Source organism: Magnolia sinica, chromosome 13, assembly GCF_029962835.1.
Source record: "Magnolia sinica isolate HGM2019 chromosome 13, MsV1, whole genome shotgun sequence".
NCBI lineage: Eukaryota > Viridiplantae > Streptophyta > Magnoliopsida > Magnoliales > Magnoliaceae > Magnolia > Magnolia sinica.
The window spans coordinates 58,677,895-58,695,078 of NC_080585.1; the positions used below are offsets into that span (position 1 = coordinate 58,677,895).

At 40.1% G+C, this 17,184-nt stretch overlaps 1 protein-coding gene across 5 annotated transcripts in view; it reads right to left on the minus strand.

Moving 5' to 3' along the window:
* Window positions 1-12,665, minus strand: part of LOC131223782 (autophagy-related protein 18c-like) — a 48,757-nt gene extending 36,092 nt beyond the window's left edge. For 2 of the 5 annotated variants that reach the window (XR_009160685.1, XM_058219285.1), the window contains exon 1: window positions 12,506-12,665. The gene's annotated coding sequence lies outside the window, so the exon portion shown is untranslated. Of the gene's footprint in view, window positions 1-11,996; window positions 12,318-12,371 lie in introns of those variants that run through there. The other 3 variants (XM_058219287.1, XM_058219286.1, XM_058219288.1) reach the window with 3 other exon arrangements.
* Window positions 12,666-17,184: the final 4,519 nt, after the last annotated feature.

The window sequence follows — 17,184 nt, forward strand, 5'->3', positions numbered from 1 at the left end:
GTCTGATTAATTTTTTAACCAGGTAACTTGAATTTGACTACAAAATTCATATATTTATTTTTTTTTTTAATATGTAATTTATATACTTAACAACTTGATATCATTTCTTCCAATAGTTCTTTAAAAAAAATGAAATTAAATTCAGGTAGATGGCATTACCAATTTGGGGCTGACTTGGAGGACCAATCTATTCTCCAAATCAGCCTCAAATTCATGTCATTTATTGTCATTATCCCACTTATAAATTGGTGGACATTTATTGGATAGTGAATCATAAAAGTAAAATAAAATCAAAAGGCCCTATTTTAAAAAATAAAAGCTCACAAATTAACAATTAAAACTATTCAAATAATTTGATTTTGGCATTGTGAGTTAGCAATTGCAGTCCATAATTTAATTGTCAAATTTCAAGTTAATATATGTCTCGTGTACAATTTTTTAAGGCTTGAATTAGGAGGGACTCAGATGTAAAGTGCAGCACACGTGTCAAAGTTTTTTGGGCCCCACCTGTGATGAATGTGTTATATCCACAACTTCCATTCATTTTGCCAAATAAATTTAGGGCATGAGCCCAAAAATGAGGCACATCAAAGCTCAGGTGGATTGCACCATAAAAAACAACAATAATTAAATGGTCACCGTTAAAAATTTATTGGGGGCTAAAAAAGTTTTAGATCAAGCTGACATGTGTGTTTTCCCTTCATCCACGTCAATGTGACCCAATTAATAGGTTAGATTGAAAATAAACATTACAGTGGACTTTAAGAAAATTTTAATGGTGAGCATTCTATAACCACTTTTTCCTATGGTGTGGCCCACCTAAGATTTGGATATTATTAATTTTTTGAATCCTGACCTAAAATAACGTGGCAAAATGGATGGACGATATGGATAAAAAATATACATCATAGTCGGGCCCACTCGGGTCAGATTGGATGGAGAATAAACGTTACCGTGCGCCCTACGAATAACCGTGAAAATCATTATCTCTGTTGCTATTTTTGGTGTGGTCCAGATAATCTCTGGATATAATTCATTTTTTAAGTGGTGCTCTAAAATGATCTCTGAAAATAGATGAACGGTGTAGATGTAATAAATACATCACTGTGGAGCCCATATAACTTTGATCTCCTTTGAACTGTTCGTACAAATTGGAGCTCGAGGAGTGTCAACGCTCGTCTTTGCGTGACACGTACCTAAGCAGCTAGCTGCTGCAAATTTAAAAAAAAATTGGGGAGACAAGAAACGAAAAGAAAAAAAGAGGGAAAGAAGAGAAAAGAAAAAAAGAGGGAAAGGGGGAAAGAAGAGATTGAGAGAGAGAGAGAGAGTGAGAGAGAGAGAGAGAGAGGAAGAAGAAGAAGAAGAACAGGAAGAAGCAGCCGCAGCCGCAGCTGCTCGAGAAGAAGAAGAAGAAGAAGAAAAAGAAGAAGAAGAAGAAAAGAAAAGAAAAAAGGTAAGGTTTTTTTTTTTTTCCAAGGCCCGTAACAACCGTTACGGGTCCGTAACGGCCGTTACGGTCACAGAATTCCGTAACAGCCGTTTCGACCCCGAATCGTGTAATGGGTCCCACCGTTACCGTTACGTATCGGCCGTTACGGCCGATACGTAACCGATTTGGGATACCCTGAGCCAGGTGGCATTTCGTATCCAAAGAATAAAAAGGCAGATAGACTTTGCTATTCTTGATGCGAGGCCATACAAGTTAATTTAGGGTTACTTAAAACTTAAAGATAGTTGGGATAAGGCTTAGATGATGGTGATGGTGGTGGTGCTGATACAGATCTTAGTATCTCTTTCATGCTAAATTCAATAACAAAATGTTGAGCAAAGGAAAATATATTTCGATGCAGGACAAACAATGCCTCTTTTGGCCCTGTTCGGAATCAAGGAAAGAGGATAGAATTTGGTAAATCCCTGGATTTCGGGAATAACTTTCATTGCTTTTAACTTTTAAGAGAGTCGCACATTTGTGGATTTGCCAAGTCTTTAGTTTTTTAGGGATTTGGACTTTCCCAAAATCCGTAGATTTATGGCAGTGTATATTTGGGGGATACATGGATTTGGCAAATCCCCAACCAAAAAAAAAAAAAAAGGAAGGAAATTTAAGATCCCTAGATTTCACAAATCCCTTCCCCAAATTCCTCACCCCAAACAGCCCATAAGAAAACTAAACCTAAAACCAAGAAATCAGAATAGAAAGTTCTTTTATTTCTTGTGTTTCTTATAAAAAGTGTTAAATGTGTTGGAAACTGCAGGGAGTACTTCTAAGCAAACAATTCCAAAAAAGAAGTGAAGTGTACCATGTTCTAGCCGAGTACGGTGGACTGCACTCACGCACATGTCACATGTTGTACATAGATTTCAATCTAGACCACCCAGATAGCTTGATCTCACTATGCATAGGGCATGTCACAACTATTAGACCAACACAACTTAGTAACAAATGGTCATTGTCACCATCATCAACTCCTTGTCCTCATGAATTAGCTTCCACCACGCTATCAAAGATCATATACACAATTAAACCAAAAGTCAACAAGTATTTTTTTACTACCTCAACGCGGCCTTTCGGGCATTCCCCTTGCCCTTATAGAGCCTCCAACTTGAACCAACTCCCTCTTTCTAACCACTGCAATTCTTGGTCACCATTGCACATGGCCAAACCATCTAAGTCCACTCCCTCTGATGCAGGACAAGTAACCACTTGCTCTAAAAGCTTAAACTGATAAAGCATGGCGAATTAATCCCTTTACCTCATAGCTCAGACCCCAAATCTATGGGTTAGGTCATCGGCCAAACCCTACTCGTGGGCTCCAAATCCATGGGCTCTGCGGGCCGCCCACCCCAAGTGTGCCCCTGCATCCCATAGGCCACCCCAACTGAGCCAGGTGTTAAAATGCCCCCACATTAATCACTCCCGGTAGAAGTCTCGAACACGAGACTTCCCGCTCTGATACTAATTTGATACAGGACAATTAACCACTTGCTCCAAAAGCTAGAACTGATAGAGCATGACGAATTAATCCCTTTACCTCATAGCCCAAGCCCCAAATCCATGGGTTAGGTCCTCGGCCAAACCCTCCTCGTGGGCCCTAAATCCATGGGTTTCACCTCACACGGGCTCCAAATCAATGGGTTTTGCAAGTTGCCCACCCTAAGTGTGCCCCTGCATCCCATAGGCCACCCCACTCGAGTCCGGTATGAAAATGCTTCTGCATTACCCTCATCTTATTATCTATTAGTATTTGGTGCTACTCCTAAGCTCCTTCCAATGCATTCATTCCCAGTTCTAATCCTTCCTCGTTTCACTTGCACTCATCCTATGAGCACCATGTTCCTTAACTGGCCAACATTCCATCCCATGAAGCATGGATGGCCTTGTAGCTGTCCTATAAAATTTTCCCCTTCAGTTTGATTGGTATGCGAGGTCACATAGAACCCTAGAGGCACAGCTACACTTCAGCCACCCAACTCTACCTATATGAGCAAGAGCATCATCCTTCACAATATCTCAACTCTCATGAATTACCGACCCCAATTTGGGAAATGGCCATTTTGGGGTACTTCTAGTAAGCAATCTTAGCTAGTTCCTCATTTCCACTCCTATTGTTACTAAAATAGGACGAAAATACTACTAAGTGACTGCTAATAAGTGACATAAATACTAAGAAACTCAATCAACTAACCCTAGCTCTAACAATAAAAACTAAAGTAAATGACTCCTAATGTAGTCCACCATGAAAATTAGGATCATTGACCTTTCATAAGATCAATCTAGACCCTCAAAGTGGTTCAAATATTCAAAATACATTGTTGGATGGTCCGAATCCTTGATCATGATGCTTCGATGGGCCCAATCTTTTATTGGACATCTTGTGTGGCCTAGATGCATCAAATAGCTAGGAAAGGCCATGTGGAATGGCAATAATGGTGAAAATGATGATATGATGACCAGTGTTTTAAATATCGACGATATCGGCCGATATATCCCACGATATATCTTGTATCCCACCTGTATGATACGAAATGCACAGGTAGTGCGATATATCCCACATGTTCGATCTGGTGAGTATTTTCGAATTCCGATCCTTTTATTTTTTGTAAATCATGTTAAACTAGTGTCAAATTGATACAAATCAATGATTTTTCATGTTTTGCAAGAAAAATCATAGATTAGGAGTTTCAATTTTAAGATTTGGAAGAGATGTTGAGTTGTGAAAATTTGAAAAAATAAAAAATTCCCAATTTCTCGCAAATCTTTTGCAATCTTTGTGTCCAAACATAAAATTAAGCATGTATGTAACCTAATCTATTGATTCTTCTTTTGCTTGTGAATGTATTGCATTTGTTTCCACACGTTTTCTTACATTTATAAATTATATGAATAGACATTGAATATACTTGCATCAATTCAGTTGGACAATGCATAGATTAAGACCCCATACAAAGAAAACCTATTATGTGTACTTGTTTTTTGTAAGGTTTTGATTTATAAGTATGTATTGATGTCTTTTGTAACAATCACTAAAGTTTTATTGAAAAATTCAACCAATTTCCCAATGTTTCCCCATGTTTCCAACAACAACGACACATTACACGATACAGCCGATATATCTCATGCAATAACCGATACGTATCCGTATCCCAAGAATGCGATACATAACGCGATATCGATATTTCGAACATTGATGATGACTATGGTGATGACAACAATAAATTGAATAATATGTCTGAATCCTAAGGGCAAAATTAAATGGGGAACCAAATAGGGAGGATGATCCAGTCAACGTACTTTCAATCCATGCCGCATCCCTAGTGAGGAACACAATTTGGACAGTCTGGATTGAACTTTATCAGTCCATGCCCTCATTTCCAGCTTTGTTAAAGAGGAAGATCTTGTCAACTAGCATCTCGGCAATTTAGTGGCTGGTCAGTTAAGGGCTTGATAGGAGACTAGAGAGAGGCTTTAGACAGTCCAAGATAGAGAGAATGACTGAATCTACACTGATTTTTTATGTTGTTTTAGGGTTTTTGTGTGTGTGTGTGTGTGTGTTTTTGCAGAGAGGTGATGAGAGGGTCACTCCAACTTGGATTGTCTAGTTTTTGTTTTCTTTTGGTGAAAGGGTAGCTAAGGAAGGTAGAATCGCCGATTTCGAAGAGAGAGACAGGGAGGAACAAGTGTTGAGCTTATGGAAAGAGATTTCATGGAGAAAGGGTAAAGAGCAAATAGCTAGCAAACTAGTGAGGAAGACAGCTTCCTACCCTACTCTCTTCGTTAGAGGGTACCTAGATGGATGGCTCCCTATCAATATTTCGAGGATTTTTGGACGCGCAGGAGCAGTAATGGACGTTATCATGCCAAGGGACCGGAAAAATGGGCATTACAGAGGGTTTGCATTAGTGAGAACGAGTTCAGAAGGAGAACTGGCCAGAGCAGTCCAGATGTTACACAGTGAGAGATTTGGCAGAGTCTCCATGTTGGTTCAGAGGGCGAGGTTCGGTCCGGAACGCTTTTCATCCAAAGGAAAATCCCTTAACTTAGAGAAAAAGAAGGAAACCAAGACCGTCCAGTCCCAAAGTCACCAATCTGAAGGATACTCATTCAAAGATGCACTCCTAAATTCAAAAGAACCTTTGAAGACAAAACAGGGATATATCTCCTCTTATTGCCGTAATACAGATAAAGAGAAGACGAAAGGGACATCCAAAGAAGAATTGGAAATCAAAGGGATGGACTGCGTTGTCCGCATTAATCAAGAAACTTTCAATCGCACTAGAAACGAGCTGCTGGACTCGGTGGTGGCGATCACTAAAGACGGGGTCTCCATTTCACAAGTCAAGAAATGGATCGACGAATGTTGTGGTTTTCAACCTAGGAACTACAATATCAAACCCATTGGTTATAATGAGTTATGGATTAAGGTATGCCCTAGTCTTAATCCAGACATGCTAATCATGGCGGAAGCTTTACACACTGACAACCCGGTCGCTAAAGTCCTGAGGTGGGATGAATTTTCCATATTCCGGACAGAAGATGTTTGGCTTCTCTCATCTGGAGAATCCCTCTGGAATTTTGGTTCAACGAGTTCTTCATCTCGACAACAGCCAATCTAGGGTCCTTTATAGAACTGGATCCTAAGACCAAGCTTGGGGAGGAATTATCAGTCATCAGAGTTCGGGTTAGAAGGAAAAAGGAAGACCCACTGCCTTCTCACATACAAGTCCACGCAGATAATAGGTAAATTCATCTCCCGGTGCAAAGAGAGTACAGCGATGGCAAAACCCCCAGGTGGGGATATTTCTGGAGAACTAGGGAACCTTCTTCATACTCGTCGATTTTAGATGAAGAGGGCGACGGTACACAAAGGTGCACGTAATCTATGCTCCTAGGGACTACGGAACTCCTCTCCCTGCAATCCAGCTACTTCCCTCAGCGAGCGTGCTACTAGGCAGTCCAATCAGAGGACACGCGACCCTTTCGTGGAAGTTTTGATATCTCACCCTAATATCGCTGCTCCTCGACACACAGAAATGCCAACGTGTAGGGCGGAGATTGAGCAACGTCAGCAACCTATGGCGCTAATTTTAAAAGAGTCAGAACCTATACGCAAGGTCATATTGCCAGACAGGCGCGATCGCGTCGATCATCAACACGTATGCCTGAATACTTTTTCAAATTCCAGCTTCGGGTCTGGACTCGATTCAGAACACTCGCAAGTCCCGGGTTCCAAGCTGGTTCCAATGAAAACCCACGATCTCAACCTAATTATCTCATCAGCACTCGAAGCACTGCTCGAGCGGAGTCTAGTCCCGATTGCAAATGCTTTCAACAAACCTCCCGAGCTCCACTCTTTAGCTAGCGAACTCCATATCTCTGACCCTCCAAAGATATTATGGCAACTTCCCTTCCTTATTCAAATTAAGCATCAAGGTGCCCCGATTGCGCTCCCGTTCGAAGATCCAAACAACATCTTTCAATCGACCGACATATGCGACAGAGACTACATGGGAGAGGATACAGAGAACCTCTCCCTTTCTTCCGACTCGCAGTCGTCTCCCGCCTCTCTCCTATCTCCTCCTCTTTCACCCCCCCCCCCCCCCGGCGATTGGTCAGACCTCGGACCAATTGCTCTCTTTCAGGAAGGATCCGAAGTCGACATCATAGAAGCTAAACCGTTACAGATGCGCACTGATTTCTCTTCAATCCAGGAGGAAGCTCTCGAAAAGAACTCAGTAAAAGAAAAAATCAGGGCTAACTTGATTCACACTATCCAGCGAAAGAAATGGATCAGAGATGTCGCCGGCCATGTGGGTAGATCCTTGGGTCTGTCATTCGGGGACCGTCCGGATGACTACATAGCGCTATTCCAATGTATTGAGAATAGAGGAAGACCCCTTCCAGCGTCCAGAACTCCGACGAAGCCTCTCTCCAGATCAGTCAGCAACAGAAAGCTACAACGTCTTGCGTCCAGTTCTGGCCTATTAACAGACTCTACCGTGGCCTCAGGAAGGCAGGGAATTCAAGGAAGCTCGGTGCCCCAATGAGAATCATTTCGTGGAACGTTAGAGGGGTGGGCTCAAAGCAGAAAAGAAGACCTATCAAAGAATCCGTGGGGAGGAGAAATCCCGATGTCCTCTGTCTTCAGGAAACAAAGGTTCCTCAGTTCAAAGATGATTTGCTGGCCACCCTGTGGAAGGCTAAAGATGCCAAATGGGTGTCTCTTGATGCTACAGGCAGTGCGGGAGGTATTCTGATTGCGTGGAAATCGTCCGTGTGGGATCTTCAGAACTCCTGGGTTGGAGTATTCTCGATTTTAGTTATTCTGCAAGATAAATCGGCAAATTTTCAATGTCTCATATCCGCTGTGTATGGCCCCTCCCTCGATTCCAGGAGATCAGAGTTTTAGGACTAGTTGGCTGCTTCAAGACAACCCTTCTCTGGCCCTTGCTGCATTGTTGGGGATTTCAATATTACCAGATTTGCGGAAGAACATTCTCGGAGCAGAAAGCCCTCCCCATCAATGAGAGTTTTCTCCGATTAGATTGAAAAGCAGGAGCTAGTTGATCTTCCATTACTTGGAGCTAAATTCACATGGACCAATGGGAGAGTGAACCCGATCCTCTCCAGACTTGACAGATTCCCGGTCTCCCCTGAATGGTTGGAAGCATTCCCCTCCGTGTCTCAGCTAGCTCTCCCGAGAATAACCTTTGATCATCATCCAGTTATGCTATCAGATGATGACAACAATTGGGGTCCAAAACCTTTTAGGTTCGACTCCACCTGGCTATTGATTGAAGGTTTCAGCCAACTGATCTCTGAATGGTGGTTGAGTTTTCAGGTGGAAGGGTTCGCAGGTCACAGGCTCCTGGCCAAACTCAGGCTTCTCAAAAACAACCTTAAACAGTGGAAAAATTCAGTGTTACGCAAAAGGGAAAATGAAATGGATTCTATATTATCAAAGCTTCAAAAGATCGATGTAGATTCAGAAAACACGCCTACGTCCTCCGAATTGTTGGGTCGAAGAATTTAGTTTATCCGATCCATTTCTGCCAGTGCATTGGAAAATGAAATCTCTTAGAAACAAAAATCTAGAGCCAAGTGGATCAGGGAGGGAGACAAAAACACTAGGTACTTTCATAGTATTGCTAGTATGCACGATAAAATCAGCAGTATCATAGTAAACAAGGAGTGCATTGATGATAAAGATCAGATAGCAGCCTAGACGATTCAATACTTTAGATCTCTCCTCTCGTCTGAAGAATGGGACAGACTGCGGTTAGATAATCTCCAAGTGGACAGAATCGATGAAGCGGATGTCTCGTCCCTTGAATCTCGCTTCTCTGAGGAGGAAGTGAAGATGGCCATAGATTCGCTCGGAGGAGATAAATCCCCTGGCCCCGACGGTTTTCCTATCTCTTTCTTCCAAAGTTTTTGGGATGTTATCGAATCCGATGTCATGGCTTTTGTTCATGAATTCCACAAAAGAGGCAAACTTTCTCCCGGTCCCAGCACTTCCTTCAGAGAATTTAGACCTATTAGTTTAATAGGGGGCCCATACAAAATCTTAGCCAAAGTTCTAACCTCTCATTTGAAGAAAGTCATCGGAAAGATAATTTCAGCAAATCAAAGTGCGTTTATTCCTGGGAGACAAATTGTGGACTGTGCACTCATTGCAAATGAATGTCTCCACTCTGGCCATAGATCAGGCCTGAAAAGAATTTTCTGCAATCTCAACATCGAAAAAGCCTACGACCATGTCGATTGGAACTTTCTTCAATATATGCTAGAGCAGATGGGTTTCAGTTCCAATTGGAGAGGATGGATGGGAGAATGCATCGGCTCAACCCACTTCTCTATTCTTCTCAACAGAACTCGAAAAAGCTTCTTCAAAAGCTCAAGAGGTCTGCGTTAGGGTGATCCCTTATCCCCATTCTTTTTTCTCATCATGGGGGAGGCCTTATCTAGAATGTTGCACAAAGGCCAACAAGAGGGTATTCTTCGTGGTATCACTATGCCAGGTATGCCCCATCTGATCTCTCATATTCAGTTTGCTAACGATATATTGATTTTCTCGGAAGTGTCCCCTGACAAGATTGAAAATCTTCGCACAACAATTCGGTGTTTTGAAGCCGTGTTTGGGCTGAGAGTTAACTTGGCCAAATCAAAAATGTTTGGGGTCAATTTGGAAGAAGAAGAGCTATCCAGCTACGCGTCGTCCTTTGATTGTTCTTCGGCTACCTTCCCGACCACCTTTGTGGGTCTCCCTTTATGCTTAGGTCCGCCTCCAAAGCTTCTATGGAACAAGATCTCTATCAAGTTCAAGAAATATCTTGCCAGGTGGAAGTGTCATTACCTTTCCTTGGGAGGTCGCCTTACTCTTATCAAGGCGGCGCTTTCCAACTTACCTCTATATTTTATGTCTTTATATAGATGTCCAATTTCTGTCTTGGCATCTATCGATAAATTAAGACGCGACTTCATTTCGTATGGTAAGGAGGACAAGAAGAAATTCCATCTCCTCGATTGGAAAGAGGTTTGCAACCATTTCCAAGAAGGTGGCGCAGGGGTCAAAAACCTTAGGACCATGAATCAGGCCCTCCTTGGCAAGTGGATATAGAGGTTAGGGACTGAAAGAGGTTCTCTTTGGAACATTATCATCAAAAGCAAATACGGTTCTTCTGATGGTGGGTGGTGGACAAGAGACTCCTCCTATTATAGGGCATCTTATCTTTGGAGGGGCATCTTAACTTTGGAGGGGCATCCTTCGTATGAAAAAGAAAGTTCTTGCAGGTATTGGCTACGAGTTAGAAAAGGGCAATGATATCCGATTTTGGGAAGATCCATGGGTGGGTGATGAACATTTAAAAAATCGTTTTCCTAACATCTTCCTTCTAGCTCCTAACAAGGCAATTTCCATCGCTGAATGTTACTTTGTGTCAGCCGGCAAGGTAGAATGGAATGTTAAATGCAAAAGGAATCTCCAAGACTGGGAGATCAATGAGTACGTGGACCTTATTCTCTGCATCTATAAAGCAATGCCTAATCAACAAATCGATGACAATCTAATCTGGAGACTAGATAAGTCCAGCAGATTTTCAGTTAGATCGTCCTACTCTCAACTCCACAGCAATTCTGTAGACACGAACGGTCTTGCGACCTCTTACATCTGGAAATATTCGGCCCCTCCAAAGATAGTTTGCTTCGGCTGGTTGGTAGGAAAGAAAAAGATCCTTATGGTGGACAATCTGAAAAAAAAAAAAGGAATGCAGATAGTCAATATCTGCTTATGCTGTATGAAGAACGAAGAATCGGTTGATCATTTACTCATCCACTGCCCTTTTATCGATAAAATTTGGTCAGATTTTTCCTCGAGCTTCAGCATCAGCGGGTGTTTTCCTAGTTCCGTGGATTTCCTCCTTCCTGCTTGGCATGGGGTCGGATTAGGAAAGAAAAGAATGCGATTATGGAGAATGGCTATTCTTGCAATCTGGTGGTCTGTTTGGGAAGAAAGAAATGGGAGATGCTTTAGGAACACCTCAAACTCAGCGGAGATAGTTACTTCTAAGGCTAAGGGTCTTCTTATAGAATGGGTTGTTAATGTATCTTTTTTGAAGGACTTCGACCTTCGTTTTTCAGGAGCATAGCTGAGTCTGCTTTCTCAGCAGACTCTCTCTCCTTTTTGTTCCTGTTTTAAGTTTTTCCTTTAATATATCTATCGCTATCTTTCAATATATATATATATATATATATATATATATATATATATATATATATATATATATACTCTTTAAAAAAAATAAAATCAGTAGTCATCTTTCACAAAATATAGTATGCCATATCTATTAATAATTTGTGCCCATGAACTTCAATCACTGATTTTTCATGTGAAAGAAAGGAAACGATATATGTGGCCGTTGAAGATAGAGGTTCAATGCGAAGCACCCAAAATACACCACCAATGCAGCAAAAGGATTGTCTAACCTACCAAAGTCAACATAAATTCAACGACAAATAACAACAAATTCAACAATTACAGGATCCTCAAACCAAGTCTTTGCACAGTTAACTCTGGTTTTCAGTTCTGAAGAATGGGGCCCACTGAATGTTCAGTAATCCACTCCATTGGTCTATCTCGCACTACCCTCCATGGATTGTGCATTTAGAATCTCCTCAAAATGACAACCCTTAAATCTCCGAACAACTGATTGATGGTTTACAAGAGAAATACAGCAGCAGTCCACACTTAACTGAAAAATGAACCCAAGATTAGTGGCCATGACCTTCTAATCTGGGACTTTGGGTCATGATCCATCTAGACTGGTGTGAAACAGATCAATGGTCTGGATAGCTGAAACATGGGCCCCACTTGTCAGAACAGTAAACCTAGGTACACCATGCAAAGCCTGTATAATTCATCATAACATCAGATTCAACTAATAATTAACGACTCAAAGTACTTGTGAAAAGATTCAATCATACTTATACAGAAAAATACCTCAAATCAGATCTTCCCAGTAGTAAAGGTAGAAAATGAAGAAATTCAAATCAAAGGAAGAGATAATACTATCAGAATTCGAAATTTTCGAAAAAATTTACATTGCAAATGCCTGGTTTTCAGTAGTAAAAGAGGGAAATGAAAAAAAAAACGATAAAAGAAATGAAATCTCGGCAAATAAAAGAAATATCAGAAAATTTACATAAAAATCCTGATTTTTCAGCAGTAAAAGAGGAGAATGGAAACAAAAGGAAGAGATGAAAATTCAGTAAAAAAAATCAGAAAAATAAAATAAAATAATAGAGAATCGAGCTAAACTCGTCGGATTTTTATGCAGGAAAAGGGGAAAATTGAACGGAAGAAAGTAGATCTCACCATAGGGAAAGATTACGGTAGAAAAATGCCATAAAATCGTTCAGAAACGCGATTTCGTACGGATTCAGATGACTGTAGTCGAGGATTCGAAGAATCGAAGGAATCTACTCGAGAAAAAATGAGAGAAAACGTACCTGCAGAGAAGGAAAGAATCTCTCCCTCTCTCTCTCTGTCTCTCTCACTGCTGTTTGAAGGAAGAAAAGCTCAAAGACGTGGAAAGAGTCTCTCTTCTCCGACTCTCTCGCTTGTGGAAAGGAATTTTTCCTTCAGCGCGCTGGCTGGATGAAGAGAGGTTCGTCGATCGGTACTGATACGTGTCATGTGTTGTGGTGGATCATGACCGTCCATCTACTCGGCCTCTCCAGAAAAATGGCCACGTTGATAAACGAATATGGTGGACAGTCCCGAACTGATAGGCGTCGGAATTAAAATCGACGGTCGAGATGCCATAAAATCACATATGCTTTTCAAGGAAGGTAGTCCTCAGGAAGTCCCAATAAGCGGACGGATCAGATCCAACTCAGAGCGCCGGATTACGTTGTCTTTTGGAGATGTATTGGGCAACTCTCCTGCAACGCTTAAAAACGGTAGTGACACTGGAGGCGGATTGCGTACTGATTAACTCAGTACCCATAGCGTAATTGAGTAAACCTTGTAGGGTCCACCATGATTTATGTATTTTATCCACTCCGTCCATCCAGTTTACAAGATAATTTTACTGCTTTAGCATAAAAATCAAACATATCCAAAGCTCAAGTGGACCACATCACAGGAAACAGTGAGAATTGAACATCTACCATTGAAAATTTATTGGGAGCACCTGATACTTGTGCTTTCCGTTCATCCATGTCTGTGTGATTTTATGAACATGTTGGATGACAAATAAACATCACTGTGGACCCTGTGAAGGTTTCAATGGTGGAAATCATTATTCTCACTGTTTCCTGTGGTGTGGTCCACTTGAGCTTTGGATATCCTTTAATTTAGGGCTCAACCGTTAAAATGAACTGAAAAAACGGATGGACGGCGTGGATAAACTAAATACATTCACCGTAGGCTTAACAAAGTTTACTTAGTACCATAAAAGCCTACCGACACTTGAACCGTACGCTTAGAATAATTGTACCGCAATCGGACTGTCCAAAACTCGCTGACACAACCCATGGCAGTCACATTCGTGTCCTGTTCGTTTTCCAATTACAACCTAAGCAGAAAATGGATAATGGTTACTCAGGCCCCGTTTGATTTTTCAGCTCGATTGTAATTACCATGTAAATAGATAATAATTATTTACCTAGGTAATTACCGCATCATTCCCCATGCAAATGTGGCAACTTATTTTTAACACTTAAATCAAGAATTTTATGAAATCAATGTGGGGCCCATCGTGATGTATGTAACTTATCCACACCGCTCATTTGTTATGTCAGCTGAATTAAGGGCATGAACAAAAAAATGAGGCAGATCCAAAGCTCAAGTGGACCACACCGAAGGAAATAACGGGAATCGAATACCTACCATTAAAAACTTCTTAGGGCCCTTAAAAGTTTTGGATCAAGCTGATATTTGTGTTTTCCCCTCATCCATGTTTGTGTGACCCTATGAACGGGTTAGATGATTAAAAAAACCTCAATGTGGGCCCAATGAAAGAAAATACTTTCAACGATGGACGAATTAAGGCCATTGTTTCCTTTCATGTGGGCTATTTGAGTATTGGATCTGCCTCATTTTTCGGGTCATGCCCTAAAATGTTCAAATAAAGTAGATCGACGGTGCGGATATATCATATACATTACGGTGGGGTCCACAGATTTAAGTCAACACTTTTGTATCGATTTTCGAGGTGGAATTACTCTCACATTTTCAAACAAGGGAAAAAAGTAATAATTACTTATTTACCATGATTCACATGTACCATGGAAAATCAAACAGGCCCTTAACTCTTTAATTTTGTGGTCAGATCACTTACATTTCACAGTAAAAGTAAGCTTTTTTGTATGTCGCTGCGATCTTTACATAATTAATTTACACGTGTAACTATTGTTTTTTTTTTAATTTTTAATGTCATTGTTTTCTCTTAATCAAATAATAAACAGGATTTAATGCCTAGGCATGGAGTCCATTTTTGGGCGAAATGAGGGTCTTGGATGAAGTCAAATCAGCCGTTTATAGGCTAAGCTTAAAAGAGGAACAACAAGAGAGAAACATTTTACTTCACAAATTACTCTGTAATTTTTTTTTAAAGTGTCGTTATTATAATTTTACCACAATCAAAACAAATATTAATTGTCGGTGAAATGGAGGGATATATGAAGAAGACAGGTAAAAGAATTTTTATGATCATAACATTTTTTCATGGTATTATTGGAAAATTCTCAAATTAATTGGTGATATTAATGTATTTTGGTAATACTGTGACATTAAACTAACATAAAAATACCTTAAGTATAATTTTACTATCTATAAATCAAATATCGGAATCGGCTATCAAATACAGATGTTGCCGTGAGAGAAGAAATTTATGATCATCACACATTTCCTTCACATTATCATAATAATTGCTTAAACATATTTTGAAGAGGGACACCAATTTTAAAGCTTCCCTTCCTCCCTCTATTGCCCTCCTCTCTCTCTCTCATGAAATCTTATTTGGAGCAAGTCATAAACCTCATTGAAGATCATTGCAGATTGAAGTAGACTAAGCAATTGATTTTGCCTAAGGGCTAACTGGCCAACTTCCTCAATTCAATCTTCACGGCAAGCCACACTAAGAATGTAAAGATCTTATGGTTGTTGATGTTGATTGAATGCTTTTAATATGATGCAGTGTAGTTGGGTTGACCAAACCTTCAATTGGGTTAACCGAAGCACGCTGTGATATTTTTGGTCAATCGAGGTTTATTTTGGTTGAATGATAAACTGTTGATATCTTAGTTGACCAAAGGTGTGACCAGTGGATTACATACTTTTTTTTTTAAGAAAGTGCATGTTTTGGTTCTAATCTTGTATGGGGGTATATAAGTATGTCTCTAAACTCGATTAGGGTAGAGCAAGGAGGAGTAGAGTTGGGTAAGGGACGACTCGACTTGTCCAACTCGGTCTAACCTGAACTAACCTAAACTAAATGGCTGAGTCGGTTCGGATTGATTAGTCGTAGCCCGATCCGAATGCATATCGAGTCGGGTTCGAGTTACATAGTAACTCAACCCGACTCAACCTAAAACTCGATCTGTCAGACTCGACACAATCTGAAACCCGACTCAACTCAGGTTATCGGGTAGTGTATAAAAAAAACCTAATTCCTTCTCTCTACCCTACTCGCCGCATCCCTGATCCGAAAAAAAACTCATCCTGTCCCATCTTGCAGGCGGCAACAACCCTCCTCTCTCTCTCTCTCTCTCTCCCCACTCTTGGTGGCAATCACTCGATCAGGCGCGTCCGGATTTTTTTTTTACTTATTAAATGTTAAGAGGATGGATGGCTCAGGTGCGTCCAGCCACCCGCCCGATTCAAAAATCCAGCTACCTGATTCAACAATCCAGCCACCTGATTCAACAGTCCGGCCGCCCGATTCAATAGTTAGGCCACCTGATTCAACAGTCATAACCCTAACACTAACATTAACCCTAACTCTAACCCTAATCCCTAATCCCTAAACCCTAAATCCAAACCTTAAACCATAAATTCTAATCCCTAAACCCTAAGTCCTAAAACTTAAACCATAAACCCTAAACCTTAAACCCTAATCCCTAAACCATAAGACCTAAACGACTAAACCTAATCCCTAAAACCCTATATCATAAATTGCTAATGTGTTTTCTTTATTTAAATTAAACAATTAGTGGTTTATTAGTGTGAATTATGGATTATAATTCTTTTTGCCTAGCTTATTATTGTGCATTAGATAGTTAGCTTAATATGTATGGATTACATTGCTTTTTTGCTTAGCTTATTATTGTGCATTAGATAGTTAGCTTAATATGTATTGATTACATTGCTTTTTTGATTAGCTTATTATTGTGTATTAGATAGTTTAGCTTAATATGTATGGATTACATTACTTTTTGCTTAGCTTATTATTATGAATTAGATAATTAGTTGCCCATTTGAGGATTTCAATATGGTCAAACATAGATATAGTATATTTTTTGTGGCATAAAAATCACTCAAATTGTCGCATTTTGGAAAGTTTAAGGTTAGATAGATAATATGCTTTCGTATAACCTATTTAAATGTTCATGCTTGATCTGCGCTTCATCTCCCCATTTCTCTCTGGATATATTTTTTCTTTTTCATTTCTCATGTCAAATATTTTCCCATTGTTTAGATGTTTGACATCAGAATGTAATGGAAGATCAACTTATTTAGAGAGACATGGAAAGATGTTTCCAGAATTTCGGCGTGGGCGTTTAAATGGGACAATGAAAGTATTACAATATATCCAACCTTGGATGTGTGACTAATTTAGGGTTTAATATAAATCTTTAAGGCGTTAGAGTGTTAATGCTAATTTGATTTAGTATCTTTCAATTATTAGATAGCTAGTGAGGAAATTTCCAATACCCCTGGTGGTTTGTCAGTTATATTGTCGATGAAAAGGTGCTCATTGATATTAGTACCTTACAATCAAAGATTATAGAAAAAGCAAAAAAGAAGAAGATTGGTAGTGTGGATTTTTCAAAAAGTAACCTGAAAAGCGATTCGGTGAAGATACAATACAAGTACTGCAAGGATCAATATACTAAACAAGTTGATGCGTCGACCATAACTCTAAAGAAACACATTTTGAAGTGTCATAAAAAAGTGAAAAGCC